Source organism: Panulirus ornatus, chromosome 64 (genome assembly GCF_036320965.1).
Source record: "Panulirus ornatus isolate Po-2019 chromosome 64, ASM3632096v1, whole genome shotgun sequence".
Classification (NCBI taxonomy): Eukaryota; Metazoa; Arthropoda; class Malacostraca; order Decapoda; family Palinuridae; genus Panulirus; species Panulirus ornatus.
Window position 1 is genome coordinate 15,428,428 of NC_092287.1, and position 18,371 is coordinate 15,446,798.

Sequence of the window (18,371 nt, forward strand, 5' to 3'; positions counted from 1 at the left end):
TTATTTCTTTTGGTAGTACATTGAATAGTCTTTCCATTTTTGTACAGGACTCTACTAGGTATTTATTTGTTTGATATCTCTTGATAAATTCAAAAGCATTATTGCAAATATAACAATTTTGTCTCTTCCTTGACAAAACGCAATTAAGCTCAGGATATTATCCATGATGTTATCAATCTACTGTCATGCATAGATAATCATGTATCTATGTTACTTTCTAAGGTGCAGAGTGCTTATACTCTACCTCCCTTCTCCGATATACTGAGAATAGGACAGATCAGCACTAGGGAAAGAAAAGAGCGATATAGTTTGAATAAGGCAGGTCAATACTAAGGAAAGAGGAGATCAATATGGTGAGAACAGGACAGACCAAGACTGAGGAATGAAGAGAGCGATTCAGTGAGAGTAATGCAGATCAATACTAGGGAACGTGGAGATAGTGAAAGTAGGACAGGTCAAGACTGAGGAATGAAGAGAGCGATACAGTGAGAGTAAAATAAGTCAGTACAGAAGATTTTGGAGAGTGATATAGTGAGAGTACGAGGTCTATACTAAGACTGAGGGAAGAGGAAAGCGACACAGCGAGAGTACAAAAGGTCAATGCTAAGGAAACCGCAAGCGATATAATGAGAATAAGACAGTCAGTACTGAGGAATGAGGAGAGCAATACAGCAAGAGTAAAAGTGGTCAATGCTCAAGGAAGTGGAGAGCGATATAGTGAGAATAGATCAGGTCAATCCTTGGAAAAGCAGAGAGCAAAATAGTATATCAGGAGAGCGATACAATGAGAGTAGAACAGGTTAATCCAGAGGAAAGTGGAATGCAAAATAGTGAGACTAGGACAGGTCAAAATTGAGGGATGAGGAGAGCGTTATAATCAGAGTAGAGCAGGTCAGTGCTGAGGAAAGTGGGGAGCACTACACAGAATGGAACAAATCAGTGCCGACGAAAATGGAAAGTATTACAGAGTAGAACAGTTTAATATCGAAAAAAAGAAACTGAATAGGAATACAGTGAAAAATAAGTACGTCAGTGATGAGGAAACAGGAGACCGTTAGAGTGAGGGTGGAATAAATCAGTAATAAGGAAAGAGGATAGCGATGTAGTGAGAGTGGAACAGATTAGTTATAAGGAAAGAGGAAAGCAATACAAAGAGTGCTGATGAAAGATGAAAGGAACAGAGTGAGAATGCCCCACTCTTATTGTATTTCTATCAGTGTGGAATAAAAAACTGAAAGTATCGTAAAACAATACAGTAGGAACGTTGGGTCAGCGAACGGGAGATGGAATACAAGGAGTGTGGGGAAGAGAAGGGGTGGCCGGTACACAAGGCTCGCCACGCACCAAAGAGCATGGCGCAGGCGGGTCGACCAGCGGGGTCTATTGTGCTCACTTCATGCCTAATCTTGGCTCTAATGAAAGAGATATGCAGTTTAAAGTGTTTACTGTTTTCACTAGGAAAGATGTAGCCCAAGACACGGAAACACAGTGTTCATATCAAAGACACGTAAAGCCTCGATCGTCGCTGATGTTAACTTGCTAGGTTGTAAGGTGAGAAAGTTGATCTGGATGTACCAGAGGGAGGTATCAAGGTGAGGAAGTTAATTTGGCTGCATCAACGGGTGGTATCATGGTGAGGAAATTGATCTGGGGTATCAGTGGGTAGTATGAAATTAAGGAAGTTCATTTAGTGTGCTAGTAGGTGATATCAAGGTGAATAAGTCCATGTGGGTTTATCGGTGGGTGATATCATTGTACGTTGGTCAAAGTGTGCTAATGGGTGGTCTCAAAGTGAGGAAGTTAATTTGGGCGTGTCAGTGGGTGATATCAAGATGAGGGTGTAAGTGTGGGTGTATCATTGGTTAGTTTCAAGGTGGAGAAGTTGATCTGTGTGTATCAGTGGGAGGTATCAAGGCGAGAAAGTTGATCTGTTTCTATGAGATTATGGTAAAAAGGTGAGGAACTGGATCCAGATGTATCAGTGGGTTGTATCAAAGTAAGGAAGTTGATTTGGGCGTATCATTGGATGGTATCAAGTTGAGAAAGTTGGGTAGCGTGAAGGTGAGGAAGTTGTTCTAGGTGTATCAGTAGGTGTCAAGGTGAAGAACTTTATCTAGGTGTATCACTTGGGAGTAACAAGGTGAGGAAGTTGATCTGGGTGTGACGGTGGGTGGTGTCAAGTTAAGGAATTTCATTAAGATTTATCAGCGGGTGGTATCAAGGTGAGGAAGCTGGTCAAGGTGTGCTAATGGGCGGCATCAAGATGAGAAAGTTGATGGTGTATCGGATGGTGGTATCGAGAAGAGGAAATTCATCTGGGTTTATCTGTGAGTGTTATCAAGGTTAGTTGGTTTAGTTGTATCAGTGGGTAGCATTAGGGTGAGAAACTTGATCTATGTGTATCAAGAGGGGGTATCAAGGTGAGAAAATAGATCTGGGATTGCTAGTGGGTGGTATCAAAGTGAGAAAATTGGTCTGGTTGTGCTAATCGGTGGTATCAAGAGGAGAAGTTGAGTTACGTGTACCATATGGTAGTATTCAAGTGAGGAAGTTGACTGGTTTTATCAATGGTTGGTGGTAAGGTGAGGAAGTTATCTCGGCATATCTTTGGATGGCATCAAGTTGAGGAAGTTGATTGGGTTTGCTAGTGGGTTGTATCAATGAGTGGAAGAAGATTCAGGTGAATCACTGAGTGATATCGAGGTGAGGAAGTTCATGTAGTTGTATCACTGGGAGGTATCAAAGTGAGGAAGCTGATCTGCTTTTGTTAGTAGGTTGTATCAAGGTGAGAAAGCTGATCCGAGTGAATCAGTGACTGGTATCAAGTTGAGGGATTTGATCTGGGTGGAATCAAGTTGGTGGAATCGAGGTGAGAAAGTTAATCTGGGATTGCTAGTGGGTGGTATCAAGGTTAAAAAGTTGGTCTGGGTGTATCACTGGGTGGTATCAATGTAAGGTGAGGAAGGTGAAATAGATGTATTACTGGGTAGTATTAAGGTGAGGAAGTTGATCTAGGTATGCCAAAGGGTGGTACCAAGATGAAGAAGTTGATTTAGGTATATCCATTGGTATGAAGGTGAAGAAGTTGATTTGGGCTTATCAGTGAGTGGTATCAAGGTGATGAAGTTAATCTAGATGTACCAGTGGATGGCACCAAGGTGAGGAAGTTGATCTGGGTGTATCAGTGGGTGGTATCAAAGTGAAGAAATTGATCTTGGTGTATCAAAGGGTGGTAACAAGGTGAGGAAGTATATCTAGGTGTACCACTGGGTAGAATCAAGGCGAGGAAGTTCATCTATTGGGTGTTACCAAGGCGATGAAGATTATATGGGTTCATCAGTGGGTGGTATTAAGGTGAGGACGTTGGTCCAGGTTCTCTAATGGGTAGTATCAAAGTGAGGAAGTTGATCTGGGTGTATAAGTAAGTGGTATCAAGGTGAAGAGTCGACTTTCTCTAGGTGTGTCACTGGATAGTAACAAGGTGAGGAAGTTGATCTTGGTGTGATAGTGGGTGGTATTAGGGTGAGGAACTTCATCTAGGATTATAAGTGGGTGGTTATCAAAATGAGGAAGTTGGTCAAGGCGTGCTAATGGGTGGCATCAAGGTGAGGAAGCTGATCTGGGTGTATCGGATGGTGGTATCAAGGAGAAGAAGTTTATCTGGGTTTATCCATGTGTGTTATCAAGGTAAGTTGGTCAAGTTGTATCAGTGGGTTGCATAGGGGTGAGGAAGTTGATCTGGGTGTACAGTGGGTGGTATTACGGTGAGGAAGTTGATTTGGGATTGCTAGTGGGTGGTAACAAGGTGAGGAAGTTGGTTTGGGTGTATCAGTGGGTAGTACGAATGTGAGGAAGTTAATCCGGGTGTATTAGTGGGTGGTATCAAGGTCAGGAAGTATATCTAGGTGTACCACTGGGCACACTGGTGAGGAAATTCATAAAGTGGGTGGTACCAAAGCGACGAAAATTATATAGGTTTATCAGTGGGTAGTATTAAGGTGAGGAAGTTGGTCCATGTGTTCTAATATGTGGTATCAAAGTGAGGAAGTTGATGGGTGCTTATGAGTTTATGGTATCAAGGTGAGGAAGTTAATGTGGGTGTTCTAGTGGTTGGTATGAAGGTCAGAAAGTTGATCTGAATGCATCAGTCGCTGGTATCAAGGTAAGGAAGTTGATCTGGGTGTATCAGTGGGTGGTATCAAGGTAAGAAAGTTGATCTCGGTGTATCAGTGGGTGGTATCAAGGTGAAGAAGTTGATGTGGGTGTATCAGTGGGTGGTATCAGGGTGAGTATGTCGATTTAGGTATTTTAAGGTGAGGAGCTTTACATAGGTGTACCACTTGATAGTAACAAGGTGAGGAAGTTACTTTGGGTGTGATAGTGGGTGGTATCATCGTGAAAAAGCTGGTCAAGATGTGCTAAAGGGAGGTATCAAAGTGGGAAAGTTGATCTCGGTGTATCAGTGGGTGCTATAAAAGTGAAGAAGTTGATATGAGTGTAACAGTGGATGGTATGAAGATGAAGAGGTTGATCTAGATGCAACAGTGAATATTATCAAGGTGAGGAAGTTGACCTGGGTGTACTAGTGGGAGGTATCAAGGCGACGAAGTTGATCTAGGTGTATCAGTCTGTGGTATGTAATTGAAGAAGTTGATCTTGGTGTATCAGTAGGTAGCATTAAGATGAAAAAGTTGATCTGGGTGGATGGTATCAAGGTGAGGTAGGAAATTGCATTAGAATTATCAGTGGGTGGTATAAAAGTGAGGAAATTGATCTGCGTTTTTCTTCATTCAAACTTACCTCCCAGTTGACTTGTTCCCTCAACCCTACTGTACCTGATAACCTTGCTCTTATTCACATTTACTCTCAGCTTTCTTCTTTCGCACACTTTACCAAACTCAGTCACCAGCTTCTGCAGTTTCTCAGCCTGATAAGCCACCAGTGCTGTATCATCAGCGAACAACAACTGACTCACTTCCCAAGCTCTCTCATCCACAACAGACTTGATATTTGCCCCTCTCTCCAAAACACTTGCATTCACCTCCCTAACAACCCAATCCAAAAAAAAAATTAAACAACCATGGAGACATCACACACCCCTGCCGCAAACCGACATTCGCAGGGAACCAATCACTTTCCTCTCTTCCAACCCGTACACATGCCTTAAATCCTCGAAAAACCTTTTCAATGCTTCTAGCAACTTGCCTCCCACACCATATGCACCTAATACCTTCCACAGAGCATCTCTATCAACTCTATCATATGCCTTCTCTAGACCCATAAATGCTATTTACAAATCCATTTGTTTTTCCAAATATTTTTCACATACATTCTTTAAAGCAAACACCTGATCCACACATCCTCCATAACTTCCTAAACCACACTGCTCTTCCTAAATCTGATGCTCTGTACATGCTTTCACCCTCTCTATCAATACCCTCCCATATGATTTCCCAGCAATACTCAACAAACTTATACCTTTGTAATTTGAGCACTCACCTTTATCTCCTTTGCCTTTGTACAATGGCACTATGCATGCACTTCACCAATCCTCAAGCACTTCACCATGAACCATACATACATTTAATATCCTTACTAACCAGTCAACAACACAGTAATCTATTTCTTAATATATTTCACTGCAAAACCATCCAAACCCGCCACCTTGCCGGCTTTCATCTTCCGCAAAGGTTTCACTATCTCTTCTCTGTTTACCAAATCATTCTCCCTAACCCTCTCACTTCACACACCATCTCGACACATTCAACAAACCTTCAAAATACTGACTTACATCACCATTACTTATCATTGCCTCCCCATTAGCCCCCTTCTTTTATAATATATATATATATATATATATATATATATATATATATATATATATATATATATATATATATATATATATATATATATATATATATATATATATATATATCTTTTTTTTTTTTTTTTTTTATACTTTGTCGCTGTCTCCCGCGTTTGCGAGGTAGCGCGAGGAAACAGACGAAAGAAATGGCCCAACCCCCATACACACGTACATACACACGTCCACACACGCAAATATACATACCTACACAGCTTTCCATGGTTTACCCCAGACGCTTCACATGCCTTGATTCAATCCACTGACAGCACGTCAACCCCTGTATACCACATCGCTCCAATTCACTCTATTCCTTGCCCTCCTTTCACCCTCCTGCATGTTCAGGCCCCGATCACACAAAATCTTTTTCACTCCATCTTTCCACCTCCAATTTGGTCTCCCTCTTCTCCTCGTTCCCTCCACCTCCGACACATATATCCTCTTGGTCAATCTTTCCTCACTCATTCTCTCCATGTGCCCAAACCATTTCAAAACACCCTCTTCTGCTCTCTCAACCACGCTCTTTTTATTTCCACACATCTCTCTTACACTTACGTTACTTACTCGATCAAACCACCTCACACCACACATTGTCCTCAAACATCTCATTTCCAGCACATCCATCCTCCTGCGCACAACTCTATCCATAGCCCACGCCTCGCAACCATACAACATTGTTGGAACCACTATTCCTTCAAACATACCCATTTTTGCTTTCCGAGATAATGTTCTCGACTTCCACACATTTTTCAAGGCTCCCAAAATTTTCGCCCCCTCCCCCACCCTATGATCCACTTCCGCTTCCATGGTTCCATCCGCTGACAGATCCACTCCCAGATATCTAAAACACTTCACTTCCTCCAGTTTTTCTCCATTCAAACTCACCTCCCAATTGACTTGACCCTCAACCCTACTGTACCTAATAACCTTGCTCTTATTCACATTTACTCTTAACTTTCTTCTTCCACACACTTTACCAAACTCAGTCACCAGCTTCTGCAGTTTCTCACATGAATCAGCCACCAGCGCTGTATCATCAGCGAACAACAACTGACTCACTTCCCAAGCTCTCTCATCCCCAACAGACTTCATACTTGCCCCTCTTTCCAGGACTCTTGCATTTACCTCCCTTACAACCCCATCCATAAACAAATTAAACAACCATGGAGACATCACACACCCCTGCCGCAAACCTACATTCACTGAGAACCAATCACTTTCCTCTCTTCCTACACGTACACATATATATATATATATATATATATGTATATACATATATATATATATATATATATATATATATATATATATATATATATATATATATATATATATATATATATATATATATATATATATATATATATATATATATATATATATATATATATATATATATATATATATATATATATATATATATATTTTTTTTTTTTTTTTTTTTTTTTTAAATTTTCCAAAAGAAGGAACAGAGAAGGGGGTCAGGTGAGGATATTCCCTCTAAGGCCCAGTCCTCTGTTCTTAACGCTACCTCGCTGATGCGGGAAATGGCGAATAGTATGAAAGAAAAAGATATATATATATATGTATATATATATATATATATATATATATATATATATATATATATATATATATATATATATATATATACATATATATATATATATATATATATATATATATATATATATATATATATATATATATATATATATATATATATATATATATATATATATATATAGGGATAGAGGAGAAAGATGTTTTGGAAGGAGGTAAATAAAGTGCGTAAGACAAGGGAGCAAATGGGAACTTCAGTGAAGGGGGCTAATGGGGAGGTGATAACAAGTAGTGGTGATGTGAGAAGGAGATGGAGTGAGTATTTTGAAGGTTTCTTGAATGTGTTTGATGATAGAGTGGCAGATATAGGGTGTTTTGGTCGAGGTGGTGTGCAAAGTGAGAGGGTTAGGGAAAATGATTTGGTAAAAAGAGAAGAGGTAGTAAAAGCTTTACGGAAGATGAAAGCCGGCAAGGCAGCAGGTTTGGATGGTATTGCAGTGGAATCTATTAAAAAAGTGGGTGACTGTATTGTTGACTGGTTGGTAAGGTTATTTCATGTATGTATGACTCATGGTGAGGTGCCTGAAGATTGGCGGAATGCGTGCATAGTGCCATTGTGCAAAGGCAAAGGGGATAGGAATGAGTGCTCAAATTACAGAGGTATAAGTTTGTTGAGTATTCCTGGTAAATTATATGGGAGGTATTAATTGAGAGGGTGAAGGCATGTATAGAGCATCAGATTGGGGAAGAGCAGTGTGGTTTCGGAAGTGGTAGAGGATGTGTGGATCGGGTGTTTGCTTTGAAGAATGTATGTGAGAAATACTTAGAAAAACAAATGGATTTGTATGTAGCATTATGGATCTGGAGAAGGCATATGATAGAGTTGATAGAAATGCTCTGTGGAAGGTTTCAAGAATATATGGTGTGGGAGGCAAGTTGTTAGAAGCAGTGAAAAGTTTTTATCGAGGATGTAAGGCATGTGTACGTGTAGGAAGAGAGGAAAGTGATTGGTTCTCAGTGAATGTGGGTTTGCGGCAGGGGTGTGTGATGTCTCCATGGTTGTTTAATTTGTTTATGGATGGGTTGTTAGGGAAGTGAATGCAAGAGTATTGGAAAGAGGGGGAAGTATGCAGTTTGTTGTGGATGAGAGAGCTTGGGAAGTGTCAGTTGTTGTTCGCTGATGATACGGCGCGGGTGGCTGATTCATGTAAGAAACTGCAGAAGCTGGTGACTAAGTTTGGTAAAGTGTGTGAAAGAAGAAAGTTAAGAGTGAATGTGAATAAGAGCAAGGTTGTTAGGTACAGTAGGGTTGAGGGTCAAGTCAAGTGGGAGGTAAGTTTGAATGGAGAAAAACTGGAGGAAGTAAAGTGTTTTAGATATCTGGGAGTGGATCTGGCAGCGGATGGAACCATGGAAGCGGAAGTGAATCATAGGGTGGGGGAGGGGGCGAAAATTCTGGGAGCCTTGAAGAATGTGTGGAAGTCGAGAACATTATCTCGGAAAGCAAAAATGGGTATGTTTGAAGGAATAGTGGTTCCAACAATGTTGTATGGTTGCGAGGCGTGGGTTATGGATAGAGTTGTGCGAAAGAGGGTGGATGTGCTGGAAATGAGATGTTTGAGGACAATATGTGGTGTGAGGTGGTTTGATCGAGTAAGTAATGCAAGGGTAAGAGAGATGTGTGGAAATAAAAAGAGTGTGGTTGAGAGAGCAGAAGAGGGTGTTTTGAAATCGTTTGGTCACATGGAGAGAATGAGTGAGGAAAGATTGACCAAGAGGATATATGTCAGAGGTGGTGGGAACGAGGAGAAGTGGGAGACCAAATTGGAGGTGGAAAGATGGAGTGAAAAAGATATTGAGTAATCGGGGCCTGAACATGGAGGAGGGTGAAAGGCGTGCAAGGAATAGAGTGAATTGGAAGGATGTGGTATACCGGGGTCGACGTGGTGTCAACGGATTGAGCCAGGGCATGTGAAGCTTCTGGGGTAAACCATGGAAAGTGTGTGGGGCCTGGATGTGGAAAGGGAGCTGTGGTTTCGGTGCATTATTACATGACAGCTAGAGACTGAGTGTGAACGAATGTGGCCTTTGTTGTCTTTACTAGCGCTGCCTCGCACACATGAGGGGGGAGGGGGTTGTTATTCCATGTGTGGCGAAGTGGCGATGGGAACAAATAAAGGCAGACACTATGAATTATGTACATGTGTATATATGTATATTTCTGTGTGTGTATATATATATATATATATATATATATATATATATATATATATATATATATATATATATATATGGGTACACTGAGATGTATAGGTATGTATATTTGCATGTGTGGACGTGTATGTATATACATGTGTATGTGGGCGGGTTGGGCCATTCTTTCGTCTGTTTCCTTGCGCTACCTCGCAAACGCGGGAGACGGTGACAAAGCAAAAAAATATAAATAAATATATATATATATATATATATATATATATATATATATATATATATATATATATATATATATATATACATATATATATATATATATATATATATATATATATATATATATATATATATATATATATATATATATATATATATATATATATATATATATATATATATATATATATATATACATATATGTATATATATATATATATATATATATATATATATATATATATATATATATATATATATATATATATATATATATATATATATATATATATATATATATAAGTGCTACATACAAATCCATTTGCTTTTCTAAGTATTTCTCACATACATTCTTCAAAGCAAACACCTGATCCACACATCCTCTACCACTTCTGAAACCACACTGCTCTTCCCCAATCTGATGCTCTGTACATGCCTTCACCCTCTCAATCAACACCCTCCCATATAATTTACCAGGAATACTCAACAAACTTATACCTCTGTAATTTGAGCACTCACTCTTATCCCCTTTGCCTTTGTACAATGGCACTATGCACGCATTCCGCCAATCCTCAGGCACCTCACCTTGAGTCATACATACATTAAATAACCTTACCAACCAGTCAATAATACAGTCACCCCCTCTTTTTAATAAATTCCACTGCAATACCATCCAAACCTGCTGCCTTGCCAGCTTTCATCTTCCGCAAAGCTTTTACTACCTCTTCTCTGTTTACCAAATCATCTTCCCTAACCCTCCCACTTTGTACACCACCTCGACCAAAACACCCTATATCTGCCACTCTATCATCAAACACATTCAACAAACCTTCAAAATACTCACTCCATCTCCTTCTCACATCACCACTACTTGTTATCACCTCCCCATTTGCGCCCTTCACTGAAGTTCCCATTTGCTCCCTTGTCTTACGCACTTTATTTACCTCCTTCCAGAAACTCCTTTTATTCTCCCTAAAATTTAATGATACTCTCTCACCCCAACTCTCATTTGCCATCTTTTTCACCTCTTGCACCTTTCTCTTGACCTCCTGTCTCTTTCTTTTATACATCTCCCACTCAACTGCATTTTTTCCCTGCAAAAATGGTCCAAATGCCTCTCTCTTCTCTTTCACTAATAATCTTACTTCTTCATCCCACCACTCACTACCCTTTCTAATCAACGCACCTCCCACTCTTCTCATGCCACAAGCATCTTTTGCGCAATCCATCACTGATTTCCTAAATACATCCCATTCCTCCCCCACTCCCCTTACTTCCATTGTTCTCACCTTTTTCCATTCTGTACTCAGTCTCTCCTGGTACTTCCTCACACAAGTCTCCTTCCCAAGCTCACTTACTCTCAAAACCCTCTTCACCCCAACATTCACTCTTCTTTTCTGAAAACCCATACAAATCTTCACCTTAGCCACCACAAGATAATGATCAGACATCCCTCCAGTTGCACCTCTCAGCACATTAACATCTAAAAGTCTCTCTTTCGCGCGCCTGTCAATTAACACGTAATCCAATAACGCTCTCTGGCCATCTCTCCTACTTACATAAGTATACTTATGTATATCTCGCATTCTAAACAAGTTATTCCCAATCACCAGTCCTTTTTCAGCACATAAATCTACAAGAAATACTTAGAAAAGCAAATGGATTTGTATGTAGCATTTATGGATCTGGAGAAGGCATATGATAGAGTTGATAGAGATGCTCTGTGGAAGGTATTAAGAATATATGGTGTGGGAAGCAAGTTGTTAGAAGCAGTGAAAAGTTTTTATCGAGGATGTAAGGCATGTGTACGTGTAGGAAGAGAGGAAAGTGATTTGTTATCAGTGAATGTAGGTTTGCGGAAGGGGTGTGTGATGTGTCCATGGCTGTTTAATTTGTTTATGGATGGGGTTGTTAGGGAGGTGAATGGAAGAGTTTTGGAAAGAGGGGGAAGTATGAAGTCTGTTGGGGAGGAGAGAGCTTGTTGTTCGCTGATGATACAGCGCTGATGGCTGATTCATGTGAGAAACTGCAGAAGCTGGTGACTGAGATTGGTAAAGTGTGTGAAAGAAGAAAGTTAAGAGTAAATGTGAATAAGAGCAAGGTAATTAGGTACAGTAGGATTGAGGGTCAAGTCAATTGGGAGGTAAGTTTAAATGGAGAAAAACTGGAGGAAGTAAAGTGTTTTAGATATCTGGGAGTGGATCTGGCAGCGGATGGAACCATGGAAGCGGAAGTGGATCATAGGGTGGGGGAGGGGGCGAAAATCCTGGGAGCCTTGAAGAATGTGTGGAAGTCGAGAACATTATCTCGGAAAGCAAAAATGGGTATGTTTGAAGGAATAGTGGTTCCAACAATGTTGTATGGTTGCGAGGCGTGGGCTATGGATAGAGTTGTGCGTAGGAGGATGGATGTGCTGGAAATGAGATGTTTGAGGAGAATGTGTGGTGTGAGGTGGTTTTGATCGAGTAAGTAATGTAAGGGTAAGAGAGATGTGTGGAAATAAAAAGAGCGTGGTTGAGAGAGCAGAAGAGGGTGTTTTGAAATGGTTTGGGCACATGGAGAGAATGAGTGAGGAAAGATTGACCAAGAGGATATATGTGTCGGAGGTGGAGGGAACGAGGAGAAGTGGGAGACCAAAATGGAGGTGGAAAGATGGAGTGAAAAAGATTGTGTGTGATCGGGGCCTGAACATGCAGGAGGGTGAAAGGAGGGCAAGGAATAGAGTGAATTGGATCGATATGGTATACCGGGGGTGACGTGCTGTCAGTGGATTGAATCAGGGTATGTGAAGCGTCTGGGGTAAACCATGGAAAGCTGTGTAGGTATGTATATTTGCGAGTGTGGACGTATGTATATACATGTGTATGGTGGTGGGTTGGGCCATTTTTTTCGTCTGTTTCCTTGCGCTACCTCACAAACGCCCGAGACAGCGACAAAGCAAAAAAAAAAAGAAAAAAAAAAAGATATATATATATATATATATATATATATATATATATATATATATATATATATATACATATATATATATATATATATATATTATATCTTATATATATATATATATATATATATATATATATATATATATATATATATATATATATATATATATATATATATATATATATATATATATATATATATATATATATATATATATATATATATATATATATATATATATATATATATATATATATATATATTATCCTGGATAGGATTAAGAGTACTTCCCACGTATTCCCTGCGTGTCGTAGAAGGCGACTAAAAGGGGAGGGAGCGGGGGGCTGGAAATCCTCCCCTCTCGTTTTTTTTTAATTTTCCAAAAGAAGGAACAGAGAATTGGGCCAGGTGAGGGTATTCCCTCAAAGGCCCAGTCCTCTGTTCTTAACGCGACCTCGCTAATGCGGGAAATGGCGAATAGTTTGAAAGAAAGAAAAATATATATATATATATATATATATATATATATATATATATATATATATATGTATATATATATATATATATATATATATATATATATATATATATATATATATATATATATATATATATATATACATATATATATATATTTTGCTTTGTCGCTGTCTCCCGCGTTTGCGAGGTAGCGCAAGGAAACAGACGAAAGAAATGGCCCAACCCACCCCCATACACATGTATATACATACACGTCCACACACGCAAATATACATACCTACACAGCTTTCCATGGTTTACCCCAGACGCTTCACATGCCCTGATTCAATCCACTGACAGCACGTCAACCCCGGTATACCACTTCGATCCAATTCACTCTATTCCTTGCCCTCCTTTCACCCTCCTGCATGTTCAGGCCCCGATCACACACAATCTTTTTCACTTCATCTTTCCACCTCCAATTTGGTCTCCCACTTCTCCTCGTTCCCTCCACCTCCTACACATATATCGTCTTGGTCAATCATTCCTCACTCATTCTCTCCATGTGCCCAAACCATTTCAAAACACCCTCCTTTGCTCTCTCAACCACGCTCTTTTTATTTCCACACATCTCTCTTACCCTTGCGTTACTTACTCGATCAATCCATCTCACACCACACATTGTCCTCAAACTTCTCATTTCCAGCATATCCATCCTCCTGCGCACAACTCTATCCATAGCCCCGCATCGCAACCATACAACATTGTTGGAACCACTATTCCTTCAAACACCCATTTTTGATTTCCGAGATAATGTTCTCGACTTCCACACATTCTTCAAGGCTCCCAGGATTTTCGCCCCCTCCCCCACCCTATGATCCACTTCCGCTTCCATGGTTCCATCCGCTGCCAGATCCACTCCCAGATATCTAAAACACTTTACTTCCTCCAGTTTTTCTCCATTCAAACTTACCTCCCATTTGACTTGACCCTCAACCCTACTGTACCTAATAACCTTGCTCTTATTCACATTTACTCTTAACTTTCTTCTTTCACACACTTTACCAAACTCAGTCACCAGCTTCTGAAGTTTCTCACATGAATCAGCCACCAGCGCTGTATCATCAGCGAACAACAACTGACTCACTTCCCAAGCTCTCTCATCCATAACAGACTTTATATTTGCCCCTCTTTCCAAAACTCTTGCATTCACCTCCCTAACAACCCCATCCATAAACAAATTAAATAACCATGGAGACATCACACACCCCTGCCGCAAACCTATATTCACTGAGAACCAATCACTTTCCTCTCTTCCTACACGTACACATGCCTTACATCATCGATAAAAACTTTTCACTGCTTCTAACAACTTGCCTCCCACACCATATATTCTTAATACCTTCCACAGAGCATCTCTATCAACTCTATCATATGCCTTCTCCAGATCCATAAATGCTACATACACATCCATTTGCTTTTCTAAGTATTTCTCACATACATTTTTTAAAGCAAACACCTGATCCACACATCCACTACCACTTCTGAAACCACACTGCTCTTCCCCAGTCTGATGCTCTGTACATGCCTTCACCCTCTCAATCAATACCCTCCCATATAATTTACCAGGAATACTCAACAAACTTATACCTCTGTAATTTGAGAACTCACTCTTATCCCCTTTGCCTTTGTACAATGGCACTATGCACGCATTCCGCCAATCCTCAGGCACCTCACCATGAGTCATACATACATTAAATAACCTTACCAACCAGTCAACAATACAGTCACCCCCTTTTTTAATAAATTCCACTGCAATACCATGCAAACCTGCTGCCTTGCCGGCTTTCATCTTCCGCAAAGCTTTTAATACCTCTTCTCTGTTTACCAAATCATTTTCCCTAACCCTCTCACTTTGCACACCACCTCGACCAAAACACCCTATATCTGCCACTCTATCATCAAACACATTCAACAAACCTTCAAAATACTCACTCCATCTCCTTCTCACATCACCACTACCTGTTATCACCTCCCCATTTGCGCCATTCACTGAAGTTCCCATTTGCTCCCTTGTCTTACACACTTTATTTACCTCCTTCCAGAACATCTTTTTATTCTCCCTAAAATTTAAAGATACTCTCTCACCCCAACTCTCATTTGCCCTTTTTTTCACCTCTTGCACCTTTCTCATGACCTCCTGTCTCTTTCTTTTATACGTCTCCCACTCAATTGCATTTTTTCCCTGCAAAAACCGTCCAAATGCCTCTCTCTTCTCTTTCACTAATACTCTTACTTTTTCATCCCACCACTCACTACCCTTTCTAATCAACCCACCTCCCACTCTTCTCATGCCACAAGCATCTTTTGCGCAATCCATCACTGATTCCCTAAATACATCCCATTCCTCCCCCACTCCCCTTACTTCCATTGTTCTCACCTTTTTTCCATTCTGTACTCAGTCTCTCCTGGTACTTCCTCACACAAGTCTCCTTCCCGAGCTCACTTACTCTCACCACCCTCTTCACCCCAACATTCACTCTTTTTTTCTGAAAACCCATACAAATCTTCACCTTAGCCTCCACAAGATAATGATCAGACATCCCTCCAGTTGCACCTCTCAGCACATTAACATCCAAACGTCTCTCTTTCGCGCGCCTGTCAATTAACACGTAATCCAATAACGCTCTCTGGCCATCTCTCCTACTTACATAAGTATACTTATATATATCTCGCTTTTTAAACCAGGTATTCCCAATCATCAGTCCTTTTTCAGCACATAAATCTACAAGCTCTTCACCATTTCCATTTACAACACTGAACACCCCATGTATACCAATTATTCCCTCAACTGCCACATTACTCACCTTTGCATTCAAATCACCCATCATTATAACCCGGTCTCGTGCATCAAAACCACTAACACACTCATTCAGCTGCTCCCAAAACACTTGCCTCTCATGATCTTTCTTCTCATGCCCAGGTGCATATGCACCAATAATCACCCATCTCTCTCCATCAACTTTCAGTTTTACCCATATTAATCGAGAATTTACTTTCTTACATTCTATCACATACTCCCACAACTCCTGTTTCAGGAGTACTGCTACTCCTTCCCTTGCTCTTGTCCTCTCACTAACCCCTGACTTTACTCCCAAGACATTCCCAAACCACTCTTCCCCTTCACCCTTGAGCTTCGTTTCACTCAGAGCCAAAACATCCAGGTTCCTTTCCTCAAACATACTACCTATCTTTCCTTTTTTCACATCTTGCTTACATCCACACACATTTAGACACCCCAATCTGAGCCTTCGAGGAGTATGAGCACTCCCCGCGTGACTCCTTCTGTTTCCCATTTTAGAAAGTTAAAAAAATACAAGGAGGGGAGGATTTCTTGCCCCCCGCTCCCGTCCCCTTTAGTCGCTTTCTACGACACGCAAGGAATGCCTGGGAAGTATTCTTTCACCCCTATCCCCAGGGATAATATACATATATATATATACACATACACACACATACACACACACACGCACATATACACACACACACACATACATATATATACATATGAAAAATGTAAGAAACAATTTCGAAAACTGAAACTTCTAGCTTAAATGAAAAGAAAAAAAATGAAAGTCACATAATGGTTCAACCTCTGGCTATGGAAAAAGGAAATGTTCAATTTATTTACACAAAAGTCAATAGTAGTTCTCATCAATTTAACCACTGTATCAATAAGCTTCAATGTCTAAGCTACATTTTTTCCAATTTCACTATTTTCTTGTCAAAGCACCATGTATGAAAACTATCACTCCAGTAACACAACTATAAACATTTATATATATTATATATATAGATATCTGGGAGTGGATCTGGCAGCGGATGGAACCATGGAAGCGGAAGTGGATCATAGGGTGGGGGAGGGGGCGAAAATTCTGGGGGCCTTGAAGAATGTGTGGAAGTCGAGAACATTATCTCGGAAAGCAAAAATGGGTATGTTTGAAGGAATAGTGGTTCCAACAATGTTGTATGGTTGCGAGGCGTGGGCTATGGATAGAGTTGTGCGCAGGAGGATGGATGTGCTGGAAATGAGATGTTTGAGGACAATGTGTGGTGTGAGGTGGTTTGATCGATTGAGTAACGTAAGGGTAAGAGAGATGTGTGGAAATAAAAAGAGCGTGGTTGAGAGAGCAGAAGAGGGTGTTTTGAAGTGGTTTGGGCACATGGAGAGAATGAGTGAGGAAAGATTGACCAAGAGGATATATGTGTCGGAGGTGGAGGGAACGAGGAGAAGAGGGAGACCAAATTGGAGGTGGAAAGATGGAGTGAAAAAGATTTTGTGTGATCGGGGCCTGAACATGCAGGAGGGTGAAAGGAGGTCAAGGAATAGAGTGAATTGGAGCGATGTGGTATACCGGGGTTGACGTGCTGTCAGTGGATTGAATCAAGGCATGTGAAGCGTCTGGGGTAAACCATGGAAAGCTGTGTAGGTATGTATATTTGCGTGTGTGGACGTATGTATATACATGTGTATGGGGGGGGTTGGGCCGTTTCTTTCGTCTGTTTCCTTGCGCTACCTCGCAAACGCGGGAGACAGCGACAAAGTATAAAAAAAAAAAAAAAAAATATATATATATATATATATATATATATATATATATATATATATATATATATATATATATATATATATATATATATATATACATATATATATATATATAAGAAGAAAGTTAAGAGTAAATGTGAATAAGAGCAAGGTTATTAGGTACAGTAGGGTTGAGGGTCAAGTCAATTGGGAGGTAAGTTTGAATGGAGAAAAACTGGAGGAAGTAAAGTGTTTTAGATATCTGGGAGTGGATCTGGCAGCGGATGGAACCATGGAAGCGGAAGTGAATCATAGGTTGGGGGAGGGGGCGAAAATCCTGGGAGTACTGAAGAATGTGTGGAAGTCGAGAACATTATCTCGGAAAGAAAAAATGGGTATGTTTGAAGGAATAGTGGTTCCAACAATGTTGTATGCTTGCGAGGCGTGGGCTATGGATAGAGTTGCGCGCAGGAGGGTGGATGTGCTGGAAATGAGATATTTGAGGCAATGTGTGGTGTG